General features: G+C 48.6%; 2 non-coding genes across 2 annotated transcripts; both read left to right on the forward strand.

Annotated features, from left to right (window-relative positions):
- The first annotated feature begins 11,517 nt into the window (after window positions 1-11,517).
- LOC138268902 (small Cajal body-specific RNA 4) lies at window positions 11,518-11,644 on the forward strand. The gene has a single exon (XR_011200193.1). It is a non-coding gene; the product is annotated as a small Cajal body-specific RNA 4 (non-coding RNA).
- A 4,036-nt stretch (window positions 11,645-15,680) lies between these two features.
- Window positions 15,681-15,808, forward strand: LOC138268904 (small Cajal body-specific RNA 4). The gene has a single exon (XR_011200195.1). It is a non-coding gene; the product is annotated as a small Cajal body-specific RNA 4 (non-coding RNA).
- The last annotated feature ends 3,663 nt before the right edge of the window (window positions 15,809-19,471 follow it).

The following is a 19,471-nucleotide window of genomic DNA, read 5'->3' on the forward strand; positions in this document are numbered from 1 at the left end:
CACTGTCTGTGAAATTGCTCAGCAGTGAAACAAAATATGTGATAACCCATGAAAAACTGGAGTTTAGAAATATGAATACCAAACTCTCTGTAACCACTGGATCCAGACTGATGCACTAACCTACATGGCCGACTAAATGGCCTCTTTTTGATCCACTGGAGACTGTGGTGAGCTGTACAAGATGAAGAAAACACTAAATACCAATGGATGCATGTGCCCTTGTTAACTCTACATCGATGGCAGCTTCCCTATTGCAGTGCTTCCTCTTCCTTCAGTAGTTCTGCGGGTCTACACATTTCTGCTTGAGCAGTTGTCCACACTAAACCAAGCCAACGTGAGTTGAATGTGCGTTTACAATGGTGAAATGCAATTCTGTTTTTCAAGAGTGCCCTGAAATTGGGACGCATAGCTTTGCACTGGAGCACTTCGCTACGCTTTCAGCCATGGTAGACCTGGCATCATTCTTAGAGTGACTTGCAGCACAGGCCCAAATAAAGCCCTGAGCTGTGGATGATATTGTACATCTGATGCTGCGTCTGCCATGTCATGGTAAAAGTGACCTGGTACTTACTGGTACCCAGGAGGTGATAACTCTGGGAAAGAGCTACATAGCCGTACACTGGGTGAGCCCTAGAACGCCCAATACTGAAATCTGGAAGAGACTTGGACGAATGGAGAACAGCAGACAAACAACAAAGATACGATGAAAGATTTGGCTGGCTAGACTGTAATGTAGGCATACCTCTTATCAGGTTGAAAGTAATCTGGGTTCTAGGGTTTAGAGGTGCAGCCTAAATACTGAATTTAGGGGCTTTACAGGGGGTGCTAGGTGGTACCCTTTTTATGACCACTTCCTTTGGGAGGAGAGTATAACCCTATTGGCCTAATTCCTACCACACAATATGGAGTAATCTGAAAGGTACTGTCCACTTCAGCTTATCGACCCTAGGGGTGGGACTGGCATGGAGTGGGCTTCCTAATATTCCTGCCAGTCCTGCCTCCAAAAGTAGGGTCAGGAAAAGGAGGTCCACTTTATCTACCATTTGGAGAGGCATGGGTCACATTTCAAAGCCATCAAGGCCTTTGAAGCTCCCTGCCCCGGAATGTCCATCCTGCCTGGGAGAGAAGGTAACACCTCTTCCAAGTGCAGGATTTTGTTCTGAGCCTTCGGGAGCACTGGCTCTCACCTCAGGGGGGCGGAACTGTGTCTAAGGTAGCACCACTGGTTTTGACCATGTTACCCACGTTAGGAGTTGGAAGGTTTTGCAGGGGCACCTCTAGGGTGCCCTCTGGGTGTCTGTATTAATAAATCCATCACTGGCTTCAGTAAGAGTTTAGTAATTTGATATGTTTGATACCAAACACCCCAAAAATGGCTTCCCTGTTTAATTGCTATATCTGAGAATTGACAAAGACCTAGCAGGGGCATATCTGCTCATGCAGCTATGCCCTCACATGTAATATAGTGCACCCTGCCTCTAGGGCTGGAAGGCCTGCCAGAGGGGTGATATGCATATATTGCATGTAGTGTTTAGGGAACATGGCATACAGCCCGTGTGCCATGTTGTTTTCGTTTTAGGTCTGCACCAAGGCACGCAGTCTGCAAAGGCAGTTTAGGGTGCAATTAGATGAGGGTCTCTGAGGGTGGCACAATCTGTGCTGCAGCCCTCAGGGGGCTTACTTTAGTACACATGCCCTAGGTACCAATGGCAACTAAAGGTTTGCCAATTGGGAGAACGACTGCGCAGTTTTAGTAATGAAATCTGGCACTAGGGACCTGTTTGACATGACCCCAGGGCACTTTCATTCAAAATTACACCAGAAACTATGGGAAAAAAGGGGGGGGCACATATCAAAAGAGGCACTATCCTACAGGTCTTACTCATGTCTTTCCTCTTTCCCAGTTCATAATGCCCCAGTGGGATTGAACTTGGTTCACACTTATCTGATGGTCGCTCCCTTTAAGCCACTTCACAACTGTACACTCAGCCAGAAGGAAGGCTGTTTTTAAAGTAAGCAGGCTATCACCTCTGTCTGCAGAGTGAGTGAGCTGCAGGCTCTTTCTTTGAAGCCATCTTTATTCTCCATCCATCCATCCTGATAAGGTGGTGCTTCGAACTAGACCTTTTTTCCCTCCCTTAAGTGGTCACACACTTTCATGTGGGCAATCCATCACCTTGCCTACTTTTTACACCCCCCACATCCTTCTAAGGAAGAGGAGAGACTTCACCACCTGGACCTGAAAAGAGCTTTGGTGTTCTAACTCTATCATACTCAAGAGTTCTGGGTGGATGAGTAACTCTTTGTGGGCACGAAGAATAGACGGACAGTTCAGAAAAGAACCATCTCAAGATGTGATGCTCTCTGCATAAAAATGTGCTATGCTTTGGCTAAGAAGCAACCCCCTGAGGGTTTGCATGCTCACTCTACCAGAGCAACTGCTGCAACCACTGCGTTAGCACGCGGTGTCCCTGTCCTGGATATCTGCCATGCAGTAATGTGGGTATACTTGCACTAAACACTACTACCTGGATAGTCCGGTCTGCAGGGATGGCTACTTTGACTGTTCGGTCTTGCAGGACTTCTTTGTATGATCTTAGTTCACAGACCCACCTCTGGGGATAGTATTGCTTGGGTATCTATTCTAAGATAAGGAACCTTCATGTATGTCTCTGTCAGATGGACAGGTTACTTACATTCTGTAACGCATTATGTGGTGGAGACAATATCTAGTTGCAGATTCCTTACCGACCTGCCCATCCTCCCCGCAAACTGATTTCCTCTTCGTAGTTTTGCCTTCCTGTTTTCTAGGTCTCAACACATGATTGTACTATTAGCAGCAGGAAATACTTGGTTGACAACTTCAGCAATACACTGATTAATCTCTTTTGTAACTAAATTTATGTGTGCTGTGATTACTTCTACCAGTTTATTAATTATTTAGACACAATTCAGCCAGAATAAGATAATGGTCTGTCTAGGCCTTAGCAACCAAGTCTAGGAGGGCTAAAAATAAATGATCTAGGCGTGCATGAGGTTATCGATCAGCTGAGACAGTCCGAACACAGTCCAAAATATTTTAGCTTCACTTGAATTATTGATATCAATTTCGATGTTGAAATCACAGAGACCAAGCAAATTACTAAGTTTGACCTAGTGGAAAGAGACAGGTCACCACTATTAATTTTGCACAATTTTAGCCTCAAGATAAATACTAGTTAAAGTTGCCTCCCATTTACAAATAATGACAATACTCCCTAGCCCTCCTCCTTACTTACACCCGGTAGGCTAGAGCAAAATCTGACTTTGGACAATACATTAGCCATGTCATTTTTGCAAATAGAGCCAGATTATGAGCCAGGATGCATTCCTGCACCGCAGGCTCTTGTTTAGGAACACATCTTGGTGTTTGTTTGAACTTAGCCCTAAATAATGTACTAAAATATAAACGTTAAGTCCAATTTGATCACAAAATACTTTACTTTTAAATGCGTTTAATAACAAGTAACCTTCAACCCTAATGTCAACTAAAAACCTAATTATAATTTAAGTAAAATTGCAAACTCTCAATATCAAAAATGGGTAGATGCACACTGTAAAAGGATGGCTCAGTCAGTATAGGGTGCCACACCACAGGTGTACACCAGAGTCCAAGCAACCCTTAGTGATCGTGAATAGGTATCCAGATAGCGGAATCTCACTAGGGGTAGCTGAGGCCAGCGGCTGAAGCTTATCCAGGAGGATTTTAAAGCACTTGAAATACCACAGTAGTTGAACAGTAACTCATTCACAAGAAAGAACCACACAAGTGTCTTAAAAGTAAAGAATAATTTATTAAAGCACTACTACTAGACTAGCATTGGTACATCTCCCTTTGGAGAAATCTGCACACAGTATGTACACAAAATAACAAACAGAGAGAGCATAATGCACAGGGCGCTAGGGGAGGGCCAAAGCATATCATTTAAAAGTGGAATTGAAATAATGACCACCCCCAACCAAGGTATGTGTGGTAGTTAAAACCACCAGAGAAGTACAGTAAGTGTCCCCAGCACCCAGGTGCAAGTTAGTTACCCACCCAGTTGCCCCATAGGCTAACAGAGTAGTGGCTGGAGTTTGTTGGAATTCAGGCCCCTTCCCAGTAAACCAGCAGACAACAGGAAGGATGGAGAGTGCCAGAGTTCCGGATGCAGAGGGGAGAAGGGACTCGCTCTGAAGTCAGTGGTAGCCTTGGATTGTCCAACTGCTGTCAAGACCTGAGGACCAGGCCGGTGGGACCCAGGGACGGATTCCGGACGTGGAGGACCAGAAAAGGAAGTGGAGAGAGTTCAACAACTTTGGAGGTGCCCTGGTGGTGCAGGTGGCAATACACACCCTCCTGAAGTTTCAGCAAGTCGGTGGAAGAAGTCTAGCTGCGGAAGATCCCAGCAGTTGCCTATGAGCTGTTCATCGATGGTCGCCTGATTGCAGGAGTGTCAGTGACCAGCCAAGTCACCAACATGTAAACAGGAGTAGCAGAAGAGTTTTGGAGACTAGCATGGTCCAGGAGACTCTACCTAGGAGGGGGAGTCAACAGGACACAGAAAGGCAAACAGAATTAAATGGCGCCCCCACAAGTGTCCACCGGTGCTAGACACAGGGAGTCTAGCACAGGAGGCCTTAAGAGCACAACATAAGACGTCCCAGGTTGCAGGACAGGGGCTGATCTTCGGATTGCAGAGTGCTTGAGGCTGGGGCTTCTTGGAGCCTGAAAAGTCAACTAGCTTTGGCAAATGCAACAGTCACGGTGGTTCCAATCCAGTGGCAGAAGCCCACAGACTCAAGTTGGTTAGACGACAAGCAGGACCCAGAGGAGGCCACAGACTCACCACCTGTGTTGCAGAATCGTTAAATGCCCGTGCGACACAGACCAGACCAGCCAGTCTGCGATATCTTGAGATGCCTTCGATTGCAGGGGAGTGACTCCTTCACTCCAAGGGAAATTCTTTTGTGCTTCCTGTTGCAGCTGAAGTCTTGCAGACCCCAGGTGCAGAGGTGCAGAGTCCTTGTGACCCTGGTGGATGCACATCCTTGGATGTTGTAGTTTTCTTGCAGGATCTGGAGAACATTTTTTTTGCAAGGGGAGCCTTTCCATCAGAAGCAGACTTGTTTGGCTCAAGCAAAGGCCAGGAGCAGATGTCGTCTTGCAGAGAGTTATTTGGAGAGTTTTGCTAGACAGATCTGAGGAAGCACCCATGAATGAGCCCTTAAGTAACCCTAAAAGGGGGTTGGGGGGGGGGGGGGTCAGGGACATCATCTACCCAGCCTACTTGTCAGATGCTCACAGGGCCCTCTGCCCATCTTGTTTCCAGGATGGCAAAATCAAGTGGCCACCTGGCACAGCTCGGTACACCTCCCTAGGGGAGGAGCTGACCAGGGTGGTGCTCACTCCCGTCCTTTGTGTAGGTTTGCGTCAGAGTGGGAAACGGGGGGGGTTCCTGAACTTGTACAAACCAGATTATGCAAGGAGGGCACCAAATGTGCCCTTCAAAGTAGGCTGGTGGTGCTCAGAGACCACCCCACCCCGTAGACACCTAATACACAGGGGGAGGCGGTCACACCTCTCCCTTGCAGGAAATCCTTTATTCAGCTCCTCTGGCCTGAGCCTGGCTCACCAGCAGGAGGGCAGGACAGTGTCTGGGGTCAGCAGCGTGGGCTGGCACCTGGTCCCCGTAAGGCTGCACACGCAGAAATGGGTGATCTTCTAAAGCACCCCCAGAGTATATTGCATCATGCAACTAGCACTGGAATTGGCATAGTTGCATGATTCCAACATGATTGATACCAGAAATGCCTGGGTTTGGAGAATCCATTATGTAGTTGGACCACTTGTGTTGGTCAGTGTCCACTACATACCTTAAGATGGCTTCCCCACGAGTCGGCTTGGGGTTTATAGGAGTACCCTCACACTTGGAGACATGCACCGTGCCCTTGGGCTGAAGGGCCTACCAGAGGGGTGACTTAGACATTATAAGTGCAGTGGTCGGGTTTGGTGGTGAGAATGCATGCACCATTTCAAAAAGGCTGCAAAGGGTGGCACAGCACATGCCGTAGTCCATGGAGGACCCCTGGATACCTAAGTACGATACACTAGGGACTTAAATGGGTGCACCAGATTGCTAATTGTGGGTGTAAAAAGTTATGAGCAACTAAATTTAGGGGAGAGAGTACAGTCACTGGGGCCCTGGTTAGCAGGATCCCAGTGAACTACTGTCCATACACAATGACATCAGGCAAAAAGTGGGGGGTAACTAATGGCAGAAAGACGGCAATTCACTACACACATTTGTTCTGTTAAAATGCGTTTATTGTGCTATGGTTATGTCTTGGCTTGTGAAGGAGCGTCTGTTGGAAGGCAGGTAGGCTGTTCCTTGCTAGACAAAATACAGGGATCTATTTGGGGTAAAATAGTCAAGACTGCTTATAGGGGATTGCCTTAAGAATTAGGTTATATCCGTCGATTGCCCTCGAGATATGCAGAATTAACAAAATGAAGAGACTTGAATCACAGGGCAGAAATACTTCTGTATCCATTTCCGTCCTCTGTTTAGGCATTCACGACAGGCACTTTGCACTTAGTTAATGATCAACCTAACAGGTTTTTCTTTTAATGGAACAATTCTTTTTACGTTTACAACCCTCCAAACACCAGTGGAGAATGTTATCCACTTCAGAGACTGTGGCTTTGCACTCCCCAGGATGCAGCAGTGGGCAAACCACCCACTGTAGAGACTTGAGACTGTGGCTTTGCACTCCCCAGGATTGATCAGTGAGCAAACCACCCACTGTAGAGACTTGAGAGACTGTGGCTTTGCACTCCCCAGGATTGATCAGTGGGCAAACCACTGTAGGAAGTTGGTTCTGTATGTACTATTTCAAAGTAAGAAATAGCATGCACAGAGTCCAAGGGTTCCCCTTAGATGTACGAGAGTGGCAAAAAGAGATCATTCTAATGCTCTATTTTGTGGTAGTGTGGTCGAGTAGTAGGCTTATCAGAGGGTAGTGTTAAGCATTTGTTGTACACACACAGACAATAAATGAGGAACACACACTCAAAGACAATTCCAGGCCAATAGGTTTTTTATATAGAAAAATATATTTTCTTAGTTTATTTTAAGAACCACAGGTTCAAGATTTACAAACAATACTTTAAATGAAAGGTATTTCACTTAGGAACTTTGAATTAGCAAAATAGCATATACAGTTTTCACACAAATGGCAATAAGCTATTTTAAAACTGGACACTGCAATTTTCAACAGTTCCTGGGGGAGGTAAGTGTTTGTTAGTTTTGCAGGTAAGTAAACCACCTACAGGGTTCAAAGTTAGGACCAAGGTAGCCCACCGTTGGGGGTTCAGAGCAACCCCAAAGTTACCACACCAGCAGCTCAGGGCCGGTCTGGTGCAGAGGTCAAAGTGGTGCCCAAAACACATAGGCTTCAATGGAGAAGGGGGTGCCCCGGTTCCAGTCTGCCAGCAGGTAAGTACCCGCGTCTTCGGAGGGCAGACCAGGGGGGTTTTGTAGGGCACTGGGGGGGACACAAGTCAGCATAAAAAGTACACCCTCAGCGGCACAAGGCGGCTGGGTGCAGTGTGCAAACAGGCGTCGGGTTTGCAATGTAGTTCAATGGGAGACTCGGGGGTCTCTTCAGCGATGCAGGCAGGCAAGGGGGGGCTCCTCGGGGTAGCCACCACCTGGGCAAGGGAGAGGGCCACCTGGGGGTCACTCCTGCACTGGAGGTCGGATCCTTCAGGTCCTGAGGGCTGCGGGTGCAGTGTCCTTACCAGGCGTCGGGTTCTTAGAAGCAGGCAGTCGAGGTCAGGGGGAGCCTCTGGATTCCCTCTGCAGGCGTTGCAGTGGGGGCTCAGGGGGGGGTCAACTCTGGCTACTCACGGGCTCGCAGTCGCCGGGGAGTCCTCCCTGTAGTGTTGGTTCTCCACAAGTCGAGCCGGGGGCTTCGGGTGCAGAGTGCAAAGTCTCACGCTTCCGGCGGGAAACGTGTGTTCTTTAAAAGTTGCTTCTTTGTTGCAAAGATGCTTCTTCCTTGGAGCAGAACCGCTGTCCTCGGAAGTTCTTGGTCCTTTTAGATGCAGGGTAGTCCTCTGAGGCTTCAGAGTTCGCTGGACCCTGTGGAACGCGTCGCTGGAGCAGTTCTTTTGAAGTGGGGAGACAGGCCGGTAGAGCTGGGGCCAAAGCAGTTGGTGTCTCCGTATTCTCTGCAGGTTTTTCAGCTCAGCAGTCCTTCTTCGTATTAGGTTGCAGGAATCTAGTTTCCTAGGTTCTGGGGAGCCCCTAAATACTGAATTTAGGGGTGTGTTTAGGTCTGGGAGGGCAGTAGCCAGTGGCTACACCCTCTTTGTGCCTCCTCCCTGAGGGGAGGGGGGCACATCCCTATTCCTATTGGAATCCTCCAAAATCAAGATGGAGGATTTCTGCAGGCAGGGGTCACCTCAGCTCAGGACACCTTAGGGGCTCTCCTGACTGGTGGGTGACTCCTTGTTTTTCTCATTATCTCCCCTGGACTTGCCGCCACAAGTGGGGGCTGTGTCCAAGGGGCGGGCATCTCCACTAGCTGGAGTGCCCTTGGGCATTGTAACACGAAGCCTGAGCCTTTGAGGCTCACTGCTAGGTGTTACAGTTCCTGCAGGGGGGAGGTGTGAAGCACCTCCACCCAGAGCAGGCTTTTGTTTCTGTCCTCAGAGAGCACAAAGGCCCTCACCACATGGGGTCAGAAACTCGTCTCTCAGCAGCAGGCTGGAACAGACCAGTCAGTCCTGCACTGAACAATTGGGTACAGTACAGGGGGCATCTCTAAGATGCCCTCTGTGTGCATTTTTTAATAAATCCAACACTGGCATCAGTGTGGGTTTATTATTCTGAGAAGTTTGATACCAAACTTCCCAGTATTCAGTGTAGCCATTATGGAGCTGTGGAGTTCGTTTTTGACAGACTCCCAGACCATATACTCTTATGGCTACCCTGCACTTACAATGTCTAAGGTTTTGCTTAGACACTGTAGGGGCATAGTGCTCATGCACCTATGCCCTCACCTGTGATATAGTGCACCCTGCCTTAGGGCTGTAAGGCCTGCTAGTGGGGTGACTTACCTATGCCACAGGCAGTGTGAGGTTGACATGGCACCCTGAGGGGAGTGCCATGTTGACTTAGTCATTTTCTCCCCACCAGCACACACAAGCTGGCAAGCAGTGTGTCTGTGCTGAGTGAGGGGTCCCTAGGGTGGCATAAGACATGCTGCAGCCCTTAGAGACCTTCCCTGGCATCAGGGCCCTTGGTACCAGGGGTACCAGTTACAAGGGACTTACCTGGGTGCCAGGGTTGTGCCAATTGTGGAGACAATGGTACATTTTAGGTGAAAGAACACTGGTGCTGGGGCCTGGTTAGTAGGGTCCCAGCACACTTCTCAGTCAGGTCGGCATCAGTATCAGGTAAAAAGTGGGGGGTAACTGCAACAGGGATCCATTTCCTTCCAACCACCCACTGTATAGACTTAAGAGACTGTGGCTTTGCACTCCCCAGGATTGATCAGTGGGCAAACCACCCACTGTAGAGACTTGTGAGACTGTGGCTTTGCACTCCCCAGGATGCAGCAGTGGGCAAACCACCCACTGTAGAGACTTGAGAGACTGTGGCTTTGCACTCCCCAGGATTGATCAGTGGGCAAACCACCCACTGTAGAGACTTGAGAGACTGTGGCTTTGCACTTCCCAGGATACATCAATGGGCATGGAGGCCCCTCGTGGATCTGGTGTCGTGCACTCATCCGGCTGAGGTGCCACCCCTTCCCTTCCCCCTGAGGTGCCTGTTGTATTTCTATCTGATGCCCCTGCAGTGTTCTCTCTGTTGTGATCTGGTATCGTGTGTGGGCCTCGCCCATGCATTGTGGTCCCAGTGGTCCACGGACTATGAATGGTGAAATACCTGGACTAATAATCTTGGTGTATATTTTGTTAATAGTGTATTAATGTATATTTTTGCTTACTGATTTTTGATATATTACAATGGTTGCACTCATTTCCTTTTGTCTTTGCATTCTTCTGTGGGGGGGCGGTGTAAATATAATGTATAAATATGTATTAGTGTGTGTGTTGTCGTGGGTGTGGGTGTTGCATGTGTGTGTCCCTGTTTTTTCCCTCCCCTGTGTTGTAGGTGCAGTACTCACTGTGGTCTTCGCCGCCGGCGTTGGTGCTCCTGGTACAGGAGCAGGAAGACAATCGCAGGGAGAATTTGGAGTTCCGGGTCCATGGTGTCCTCCTTCCTCGTGGAGTGTGTAGAGGTGAGCGTTTTCCCTTCGAGATTCCTGTTTCCGCCGTGTTTTTATCCACGGTGTATCCGCCCCGGAAAAGGTGGCGGATTGGCCTGTCATAATAGTGTGGGCGGTACATTGTCCTCCGCCTGTCTGTTGGCGGTGACCGCCGAGCTGTTTGTTTGTACCGCCGTGGCGGTCGGAGTGTTAAAGTGGCTGTCTTTGTTGGCGGTTTCCGCCACGGTCGTAATTGCAAAATGTTTACCGCCGCTTTAACACCATCTGCCAGGGTTGTAATGACCACCTCTATCTTGCACCTTAACTTTTTGCAAGGATTAATTCAGTGCAGCCTAAATATTGTACTGTCTCATGAGGATTTCTGATTTGATCAAGCCGACTTTCTTGATCCTCAACGCAACCCGTCTGCCCTCACGGGCCAAAATAACTAAAAGGGACAATTGAATAATTGGTTTGTCAATCTGTTCTAGGTCGTTCATCTCAGCAGCTCTATCCAGTGTTAAGGTTAATTTCTTTTCCTGCCGTCTTCTGGCACTGCTGTGGCACAATCTAGTTACTGTTTTTCACCTAATAGTAAAATTCTCAGTTTGTATTACTCTGTGCTCAGTTACCGAATTCTATGATCTTCTTGGGTACAGTTTAATAACTGATGCACGTAATGGGGATTAATCCATGGCTACATAGGCATTTACAAGGTTTAACATATTTAGAGTTTTTACTTAATTTGTGCCCGGAAGCACGTCTTTGATTTGTTCCATATGACAAGCTTTGATGCACCAGAGTGGGGAGCGGGACACACTTCCAGGCATATGGACGATCAGTTCATAGTGCATTACGTAGAGAACCCTGCGACTTGTAACTTGCTGAATGGTTAGATGCTGCGCTGAGTCATAGTCACTACTGATGGGAACACATGATCAAGCATATTAACATTGGGATATCTGAGCTACTAATTGGCAGGTGTGATCAATGGTAACTGTGAGGTAAATTGATATGATATTCAGTATGTTTTCTGAGATAGCGTTCGGAAATTAATAAACTATTTCAATATCTTATTTTGTGTATTTTTATCCTTATGAGGACAGTTGGCTTTCATGTTTCCGAATCCTCCTGAGTAAAATCATTCGGAATTATAAATTTGTATTTTGTCAGATTCTGTACCAAATCCTCCCTAAAGCTGCAGCCAATGTTCTTGTTAATGGGGGATTAAGAAGGTTGGGCCTATGAAGTAAGGCTCTGCTGATACTATCCCCCTAGAGTAAAGGGAAGTAAAGAACTGTCAGTTTCAAGAAGAGCTAGTGACGTGTTACTACTTCCTACATTTGCCCTGTTCTCATTTGCTCATTGTTGTTGCGCTCTAGTGGCAGTATGCATCATGGCTGTGTTGGCTTTGAACAGTGGGAGAATTCTTTCAGTGCGATCACTGGGGCGAGGGATAGTAATCTAGCTTCCGACAGTGTTCTACATTTCCTGTGGGCACCGTTGGAGTGACGTCTAGTATGGGCGATGTTATAGCACCCACGCCAATATGTCTTATTGTATCCTTTCTGTGGGTACATCAGGTGAAAGAAGTCCATCTGTTACGTGAAAGTCTTTTTTGCAGCTTGCTAATAGGACCGATATTACCAAAACTGTAAAATAAAAACAAATTGCCCTCTCAAAGACACCTTAATACAACATGGACACAAAGTTGAATGCTTTCAAGTGTAAGCAATATTCTGCCCACATTAGAAAGCAGGACCCCACACTATTTCAGTAGCTCTTGATGCTCACAGTTTTGGTGTTACCGACCACAGACAAACTTTCTGTACAGATCCAACTTGCACCAAAACGCATATTTTTCATTAAATCTGTGAAGTGGAAGAATAATCAGTAACCTGGCAAGCCTAGATTTAACTGTAGAGAAAGATAGTTACAGGCAGTACTTGGTGATGAAAGGTCAAGGGGTGAAGATGGTGCTTTGTGTGGTGGTTTATTTCTTGGACTTTTTTGTTTTCCCTCTGCCCCTCCACACACATCTCTATGTACTTGAAGGGCTAAGCTTCTGTGTAAAATTCAGGAGTACTAGGCTTCCAGTAGGCTGTGGGTGTACCAGAAAATATTAATTTTGCTTCTTGAAATCATGGGTATCGCTTTTTCAGTAACATTTTTGTTTTTGCTGACAGGAACGTGATGTCTTCGTCGATTCCACCTCTTATGGGCATAAAAACCGAACTCCCAGAGAGAAATGGCTCCAGGGCCTCATCCTGACGTCACGGTGAGCATAATTCCTACAGAATACGGGCTTTGAATGTTGAACTGTGAGCAGGTCTGCATCATAGTTTTCTTTTGTGGAGCTAGCTCTCTTGCATTGCATATTGTGTATTGAGCTCCTAAAATAAGAATAATGTTCAACACTAAGCCTGTTTAAGAGTCTGAGTAATCTAGTCCAGGGCAGTTCTGTGCTTTCGCTCTGTCCATCATCCCATGTTGCAGGTCAAGAAATCGTTTGAAAGGGTTGAGAGGCCAGCATGGTTCTAAGTAAATTTATATATGGCTACAGGAGGCTGTCACATGCCAGGTATGGATACCACAGAGCCAGGCCACATTATACTAATATTTCCAATTAGAGGAGCAAGGCTCATTTGACACTTTATCGGGTATCCTAGCTTGTGAACTTCCAGACCAAGCCAGAAGTCTGTTGGCGGTTTTATGGCTTTTTTTTGGCGGTCATGTGTATTTCGGCGCTCTTTCGGCGGACTTTCGGCGGTACTTTGGCGGTCTTTTGGCGGTAATTTGGCGGTAATTTGGCGGTTTTTTGGCGGTCGTGTGTCTTTCAGCGGTGTGTGTATTTCGGCGGTCTTTTGGCGGTCTTTTGGCGGTCGTGTGTATTTCGGCGGTCTTTTGGCGGTGTTTCGGCGGTCTTTTGGCGGTGTTTCGGCGGTCATGTGTATTTCGGCGGTCTTTTGGCGGTCTTTTGGCGGTCTTTCGGCGGTCTTTCGGCGCTCTTTTGGCGGTATTTCGGCGCTCTTTTGGCGGCCACTTGGCTGTCTTTTTGGGTTGGGGGGCATAGATGGGAGACTAGTCTTCACCAGTGTGCGCATATGCAAGTTAGCATTCAGGTGTAGAACAGTAGCATGATCCAAAGACAAAATTAGCCCTGCTCTGTTACCTTTAAGTTAAAGATCCTTACACTCTCTGGAGCCAAACTATTTCATAACACACAGGGGGTCATTCTGACCCTGGCGGCAGGTGGCCGCCAGGGCCACCGACCACGGGAGCACCGCCAACAGGCTGGCGGTGCTCCCACGAGCATTCTGACCGCGGCGGTTCAGCCGCGGTCAGAAGTGGAAAGTCGCCGGTCTCCCGACGACTTTCCGCTGCTCGGGGGAATCCTCCATGGCTGCGGAGCGCGCTCCGCAGCCATGGGGATTCTGACACCCCCTACCGCCATCCTGTTCCTCGCAGGTCTCCCGCCAGGAACAGGATGGCGGTAGGGGGTGCCGCGGGGCCCCTGGGGGCCCCTGCGGTGCCCATGCCCATGGCATGGGCACTGCAGGGGCCCCCGTAAGAGGGCCCCGCAAAGTATTTCAGTGTCTGCCATGCAGACACTGAAATACGCGACGGGTGCAAACTGCACCCGTCGCACCCCTGCAACTACGCCGGCTCAATTCTGAGCCGGCGTCCTCGTTGCAGGGGCATTTCCTCTGGGCCGGCGGGCGCTCTTTTGGAGAGCGCCCGCCGGCCCAGAGGAAATGTTAGAATGGCCGCCGCGGTCTTGTGACCGCGGTGCGGTCATTTGGCGGCGGAACCTTGGCGGACGGCCTCCGCCGTCCGCCAAGGTTAAAATCAGGCCCACAGTGTCCTGTCAGAAATTGGTTGGAAAGGACTCTGTCTTGCACCTTAACTTTTTGCAAGGATTAATTAAGTGCAGCCTTAATATTGTACTGTTTTATGAGGATTTCTGATTTGATCAAGCCGACTTTCTTTATCCTCAACGCGCCCGTCTGCCCCCACGGGCCAAAATAACTAAAAGGGACAACTGAATAAATGGTTTGTCAATCTGTTCTAGGTCGTTCATCTCAGCAGCTCTATCCAGTTTTAAGGTTAATTTCTCTTCCTGCCGTCTTCTGGCGCTGCTGTGGCACAATCTAGTTACTGTTTTTCACCTAATAGTAAAATTCTCAGTTTGTATTACTCTGTGCTCAGTTACCGAATTCTATGATCTTCTTGGGTACAGTTGAATAACTGATGCACGTAATGGGGATTAATCCATGGCTACATAGGCATTTACAAGGTTTAACATATTTAGGCGGTCATTCTGACCTTGGCGGGCGGCGGAGGCCGCCCGCCAAAGTCCCGCCGTCAGGTTACCGTTCCATTCTGACTTTCCCGCTGGGCTGGCGGGCGGTCGCCTTCAGACCGCCCGCCAGCCCAGCGGGAAAGAGGCTTCCACGATGAAGCCGGCTCGGAATCGAGCCGGCGGAGTGGAAGCTGTGCGACGGGTGCAGTTGCACCCGTCGCGTATTTCACTGTCTGCGCAGCAGACAGTGAAATACATGTAGGGGCCCTCTTACGGGGGCCCCTGCAATGCCCATGCCAGTGGCATGGGCACTGCAGGGGCCCCGCGACCCCCCCTACCGCCATCCGGATCCCGGCGGTCGGACCGCCGGGATCTGGATGGCGGTAGGGGAGGTCGGAATCCCCGCGGCGGTGCAGCAAGCTGCGCCGCCGTGGAGGATTCAATGGGGCGGCGGTACACTGGCGGGAGCCCGCCAGTGGTGCCGGTCCGACCGCGGCTTTACCGCCGCGGTCGGAATCCCCATTGGAGCACCGCCGGCCTGTCGGCGGTGCTCCCGCGGTCCTCCGCCCTGGCGGTCTTTGACCGCCTTAGGGTTTTTACTTAATTTGTTCCCGGAAGCACGTCTTTGATTTGTTCCATATGACAAGCTTTGATGCACCAGAGTGGGGAGCGGGACACACTTCCAGGCACATGGACGATCAGTTCATAGTGCATTACGTGAAGAACCCTGCGACTTGTAACTTGCTGAATGGTTAGATGCTGCGCTGAGTCATAGTCACTACTGATGGGAACACATGATCAAGCATATTAACATTCGGATATCTGAGCTACTAATTGGCAGGTGTGATCAATGGTAACTGTGAGGCAAATTGATATGATATTCAGTATGTTTTCTGAGATAGCGTTTGGAAATTAATAAACTATTTCAATATCTTATTTTGTGTATTTTTATCCTTATGAGGACAGTTGGCTTTCATGTTTCCGAATCCTCCTGAGTAAAATCATTCGGAATTATAAATTTGTATTTTGTCAGATTATGTACCAAATCCTCCCTAAAGCTGCAGCCAATGTTCTTGTTAATGGGGGATTAAGAAGGTTGGGCCTATGAAGTAAGGCTCTGCTGATACTATCCTCCTAGAGTAAAGGGAATTAAAGAACTGTCCAGTTTCAAGAAGAGCTAGTGACGTGTTACTACTTCCTACATTTGCCCTGTTCTCATTTGCTCGTTGTTGCGTTCTAGTGGCATTATGCATCATGGCTGTGTTGGCTTTGAACAGTGAGCGAATTCTTTCAGTGTGATCACTGGGGCGAGGGATAGTGATCTAGCTTCCGACAGTGTTCTACATTTCCTGTGGGCACCGTTGGAGTGACGTCTAGTATGGACGATGTTACAGCACCCAAGCCAATATGTCTTATTGTATCCTTTCTGTGGGTACATCAGGTGAAAGAAGTCCATCTGTTACGTAAAAGTCTTTTTTTGTAGCTTGCTAATAGGACCAATATTACCAAAACTGTAAATTTCACATGCCAGGTGTGGATACCACAGAGCCAGGCCACATTATACTAATATTTCCAATTAGAGGAGCAAGACTCATTTGACGCTTCATCGGGTATCCCCGCTTGTGAACTTCCAGACCAGGTCAGAAGTCTTTTGGCAGTTTTTTGGAGTGTTTTGGCAGTCATTTGGCGCCATTTGGTTGTTTTTTGGCTGTCTGTAAGGAAATGCCTCCTTGACATGGTTACCCCCTAACTTTATGCCTTTGCTGATGCTAAGTTATGATTTGAAACTGTGCTGGGACCCTGCTAACCAGGCCCCGTGTTCTTTCCCAAAACTGTACCTTTGTCTTCACAATTGGCACAACACTGGCACTCAGGTAAGTCCCTTGTAACTAGTACCCCTGGTACCAAGGGCCCTGATGCCAGGGGAGGTCTCTAAGGGATGCAGCATGCCTTATGCCACCCTAGAGACCCCTCACTCAGCACATGCACACTGCTTCACAGCTTGTATGTGCTGGTGGGGAGAAAATGACTAAGTCGACATGGCACTCCACTAAGAGTGCCATGCCAACCTCACACTGCCTGTGGCATAGGTAAGTCACCCCTCTAGTAGGACTTACAGCCCTAAGGCAGGGTGCACTATACCACAGGTGAGGGCATATGTGCATGAGCACTATGACCCTACAGTGCAGGGTAGCCATAAGAGTATATGGTCTGGGAGTTTGTCAAACACAAACGCCACAGTTCCATAATGGCTATACTGAAAACTGTGAAGTTTGGTATTAAACTTCTCAGCACAATAAATGCACACTGATGCCAGTGTACAATCTATTGTAAAATACACCCAGAGAGCATCTTAGAGATGCCCCCTGAATACATGCCCGACTTCTAGTGTAGGCTTACCAGTTCTTGCCAGCCTGCCACACACCAGACATGTTGCTGGCCACATGGGGAGAGTGCCTTTGTCACTATGTGGCCAGGAACAAAGCCTGTACTGGGTGGAGGTGCTTCTCAGCTCCCCCTGTAGGAACTGTAACACCTGGCGGTGAGCCTCAAAGGCGCACCCCTTTTGTTACAGAGCCCCAGGGCATCCCAACTAGTGGAGATGCCTGCTCCTCCGGCCACTGCCCCCACTTTTGGCGGCAAGGCTGGAGGAGATAATGAGAAAAACAAGGAGTCATCACCCACCAGTCAGGACAGCCCCTAAGGTGTCCTGAGCAGGGGCTGACCCCTGCCTTTAGAAATCCTCCATCTTGAGTTAGGAGGATTCTCCCAATAGGATTAGGGATGTGCCCCCCTCTCCACAGGTAGAAGGCACAAAGAGGGTGTAGCCACCCTCAAGGACAGTAGGCATTGGCTACTGCCCTCCCAGACCTAAACACACCCCTAAATTCAGTATTTAGGGGCTCCCCAGATCCCAGGAAATCAGATTCCTGCAACCTGAAGAAAGAAGGACTGCTGACCTACAAGCCTGCAGAGAAGGAGGAAGACGACAACTGCTTTGGCCCGAGCCCTACCGGCCTGTCTCCAACTTCGAAAACCTGCTCCAGCGACGCATCCAACAGGGACCAGTGACCTTGAAGCCTCAGAGGACTGCCCTGCATCTAAAGGACCAAGAAGCTCCCGAGAACAGCAGCCCTGTTCAAGAAACTGCAACTTTCTGCAACAAAGAAGCAACTTTAAAGACCCCACGTTTCCCGCCGGAAGCGTGAGACTTTCCACTCTGCACCCGACGCCCCCGGCTCGACCTGCAGAAAAAACGAACACTACAGGGAGGACACCCCGGCGTCTGCGAGCCCGTGAGTAGCCAGAGTTGACCCCCTGAGCCCCCACAGCGACGCCTGCAGAGGAAATCCAGAGGGTCCCCCTGACCGCGACTGCCTGTGCCAAGGGACCCAATGCCTGGAACCAACACTGCACCCGCAGCCCCCAGGACCTGAAGGAATCGAACACCAGTGCAGGAGTGACCCCCAGGCAACCCTCTGTCTAGCCCAGGTGGTGGCTACCCCGAGGGGCCCCCCCTGTGCCTCCCTGCATCATTGAAGAGACCCCCGGTTCTCCCCATTACTTTCTTTCTAAAACCTGACACCTGTTTGCACTCTGCACCCGCCTGCCCCTGTGCCACTGAGGGTGTACTTTCTGTGCCTGCTTGTGTCCCCCCCGGTGCTCTACAAAACCCCCCTCGTCTGCCCCCCGAGGACTCGGGTACTTACCTGCTGGCAGACTGGAACCGGGGCACCCCTGTTCTCCATTGAAGCCTATGTGTTTTGGGCACCTCTTTGACCACTGCACCTGACCGGCCCTGAGCTGCTGGTGTGGTAACTTTGGGGTTGCCTTGAACCCCCAACAGTGGGCTACCTTGGACCCAAATTTGCGACTTGTAAGTGTTTTACTTACCTGCAAAACTAAACCTCCCCAGGAACTGTTGATTTGTGCACTGTGTCCACTTTTAAAATAGCTTATTGCCATTTCTACAAAGACGGTACATGCTATTGTGATTATTCAAAGTTCCTAGAGTATCTAAGTGGAATACCTTTCATTTTTCTATATAAAAACCTATTGGCCTAGAGTAAGTCTTTCAGTGTGTGTTTCTCATTTATTGCCTGTGTGTGTACAACAGATGCTTAACACTACCCTCTGATAAGCCTACTGCTGGACCACACTACCACAAAATAGAGCATTGCAATTATCTCTTTTTGCCACTATCTTACCTCTAAGGGGAACCCTTGAACTCTGTGCACACTATTTCTTACTTTGAAATAGTATATACAGAGCCAACTTCCTACATTGGTGGATCAGCGGTGGGGTCAAAGACTTTGCATTTGCTGGACTACTCAACCAATACCTGATCACATGACTTAATTCCAAAAATTGTCATTAGAAACTGATTTTTGCAATTGGAACTATTTTTCTAAATTTTTAAAAGTCCTGCTAGGGCCTTGTGTAAGTCCCTGTTAGCATTTCTTTTAGAGTTTAATGTTTTGTAAAAGTTTGGATTAAGTTCTAGAAATAGTTTTAGATTCTTTAAAGGTAATCCCAACTTTTAGAGAAATAGGGGGTTATTCCAACTTTGGAGGAGGTGTTAATCCGTCCCAAAAGTGACGGAAAAGTGACGGATTTACCACCAGCCGTATTATGAGTCCATTATATCCTATGGAACTCGTAATACGGCTGGTGGTATATCCGTCACTTTACCGTCACTTTTGGGACGGATTAACACCTCCTCCAAAGTTGGAATAACCCCCATAATGTCTAGCACAGATGAGATGGTGGTGGAACTGAACCTCACCCGTTACCTGCATCTAAAGATGTCAGAGTTAAGGTCTCTTTGTAAGCTAAAAAAGATAAAAACTGGGTCCAACTCTACCAAAG

This window comes from Pleurodeles waltl, chromosome 12 (genome assembly GCF_031143425.1).
Source record: "Pleurodeles waltl isolate 20211129_DDA chromosome 12, aPleWal1.hap1.20221129, whole genome shotgun sequence".
In the NCBI taxonomy this organism is placed as follows: domain Eukaryota; kingdom Metazoa; phylum Chordata; class Amphibia; order Caudata; family Salamandridae; genus Pleurodeles; species Pleurodeles waltl.